The following is a 2,856-nucleotide window of genomic DNA, read 5'->3' on the forward strand; positions in this document are numbered from 1 at the left end:
GCTAACTTTTGCATATAGAGCAAGGAACAGATCAAAGTTCATTTTTTTGCACACAGATATCCAATTTTTCCAAGAACACTATTTGTTGAAATCATCATCATTTTTTAAATAACTTGCCTTTGAAAGTTTGTTCAAAATCAATTGCCTACATATGATTGGGTCTATTTCTGAACTCTTCATTTTGTTTCATTCACCCATGTTTCTATCTTTATACTGAATCACACTGCCTTGATTATTACAACTTTAAAATAAGTCTTGAAATTTGGTATAATCTGTCCCCAAACATTGTTTTCTTTTCAGAGTTTTGCTTATTCTAAGTGCTTTGTATTTCTATGTGATTTTGAAATTATCTTGTCAATTCCTAAAATGAGGGCTACTAGGATTCTGATGGGGATGACATCAGATATACATGTTGTTTTGTAGAGAATTAACATCATCAATATTGAGTCTTCTGATCTATCAACATGGTATGTAACTTCATTTAATTCAGTCTTGTTTGATTTCTCTTAGCACTGTATTTTGGTTTAAATGTACCAGCCTTATACATCCTTTGCTAGACTTATCACTTATTACTTCATATTTCTGATGCTATGATAATGTTTTTCAATTTCAGATTTTTTCTAAAAATTACATCTTTTAATATAAACTATAAAAAACTACATTTATTATTTTTAGTGAAATAAAGGCTCCAGGAAAAAAACTTGTACATTTTCTGGGTGAAGAAATTGTTCTTTTCCAATTTCAACTTTTGATTTTTTTTATTGCCAGTATATAGAAACCCATTTTTCCATACTTATGTAATTTCTGATCAAATCTATGACTGCTTTTTAATAAAATACAGGCTTAACTTATTGAAGAGATTTGAGATCTCTGATGTTAACACTCAATCTTTACTTTTAAATGGATGTATTAATCATCTATTATCACTTCTCGGCCTTTTGGCTGAGATCAAGTGTAAATAATCATCTATTAATATTTTAATAGCTGATCCCTTTAAAACATGTAGGTGATGAGGGTGTATTACAAATCTATACACTGTTTCTAAGTTTATGTGTTATTTCTTGAGTAGCAGATACTCTGCTTAGTTGACACTGGTGATAAGGAAAGTTTGTAAAAATATCTTGAAAGATATTACCACATGATGTAACTATCTAAGAAAAACAAGAAAAAAATTGCTAAGTGTTTCACTGACTATCATTATGATTCATTGTTTTTGTAAATGTAGGCAGAAAGAATCCTACCATTACAAATTCTTTCTTAACTTTGAAAGAGGTTTAGGTTGTTTTTTATTATAAAATAGAAGAAAATCAACACTACCCAATCAAATACAGAGAAATAAATAATACAAATTATATAGATTGCATTGATGTAGTTTTCAGGATTAAAAGGATTATTCAGTTTAACTTAATGAGTTGCTATATCATTTTTTTTCATAGAACTAACACTTTAGGAAAATAATAGAGGACAAATGGAAAGCTTTAGCATATCTGAACTGATACACTGATGCATGTAAAAAAATTCATTCAAACTTTATATAATTATATCTGTCTGCAATTAGGGATAGTTTGTGAGAAGTGATCCAGGTGTAAATTAAATGCATCCAATGAGGTGACTCCAGCTAGCACTTACAGGTAGGCATTGTATTGTTCTGAAGGTTAGGCAGATATAACTTTATGTCACAAAATTTTGATCTTAATGCAATACTTCTGAAAGTTTTAAAATGAGTTTCATGACATTTGAAACAGCTGGAGTTTGAAAATGAAAAAGGATTCTAATATAAGTTTTTTGATTACTTGTTACTCATTCATGGTATAAAATGAAAGATGCATTGAGTAACACGTTTTAGTTATAATGTGTGGGGGATACCAGCCTGCAGTATCCATCTCGGCTGTGGATGTTTATCAAAACATGCTAAAAACATACACAGAGACAACCAGGTCCTGTGGGGGAATAGGAACAGCAGGGCCACTCCTCATGTGGGGAGCAACTTGGCCACCCTCTCTCCTGAAGGGCGCCATGGCCACTCTCTCTGGTGGGGAGAGCACCCCATTTCCCCTCTGGAGAGGCTTTTTATTGGTTTCATTTTAATAAGAATTCAGGTAAAAGCTCATTACTCATTGCTAGGAAGTAAGGATCAAACAATAGATAACAAGGAAGTCTGAGGGCCTATTTTGAGTCAGGGTCAAAGAGCTGTAAAACTTTAAAGAACAAACTTACTTCTTCCTTGGACCCTTCTCATTCACCTGAGAGCATTCTAAACAAAGCAGGTTTCACAGGAATTTACATATTCTTTCTTAGGCCTGATCACCCAGGGAACCCTCCCTTTTCAGCACAGAGCTGCACCACCCTGTCATTGTTTCAGGCTTAGGTGGAGCAAGGGAAGTAAGGCAGCCAAGAGATAAGGAGATTTTCTCCCAGACGAAGAGAACTCAGGCTATGTCAAAGCCGAGGAGTGAGGGTCCATCACCCCCTTTTGCTGTAGCCCCCAAAGTCCTTTCTTGGGGGCCTCGCACATGATCGTGCCTGTCTTAGATCATTCCCCCCTTAGGAAATCTTACCTGTCATTGGCTAACCGACCAAGCATTGGGGTTCAGTTATGAATGAAGCAGCAGAAGCAGTGCTCCTGTTACAGAACACAACAAGGGGGGCCTGAGACCATATACTATTATTGAAAGAAGGCCCCGGGTCTGTTATGCCCGCCGCCAGAGGAAAGACGTCTCTCAATGCCAGAGATTCATGAAAAGGAAAGGAAATGTTTATTTAATGCTATACTAACTTAAAGTAGTGACCTAATGTCTTTGTCAAAAATCCTAAAGTCCCTTAAAACACCCACAAACACAGTCACAGTCCTTCCTT

The 2,856-nt window shown here is 35.1% G+C and overlaps 1 pseudogene; it reads left to right on the forward strand.

The window, feature by feature from the left end:
• Positions 1-922: 922 nt before the first annotated feature.
• LOC123822358 lies at positions 923-1,063 on the forward strand (annotated as a pseudogene).
• Positions 1,064-2,856: the final 1,793 nt, after the last annotated feature.

This window comes from Phyllostomus hastatus, unplaced genomic scaffold (assembly GCF_019186645.2).
Source record: "Phyllostomus hastatus isolate PE091 unplaced genomic scaffold, TTU_PhHast_1.1 phas_contig_40, whole genome shotgun sequence".
NCBI classification, from domain to species: Eukaryota; Metazoa; Chordata; class Mammalia; order Chiroptera; family Phyllostomidae; genus Phyllostomus; species Phyllostomus hastatus.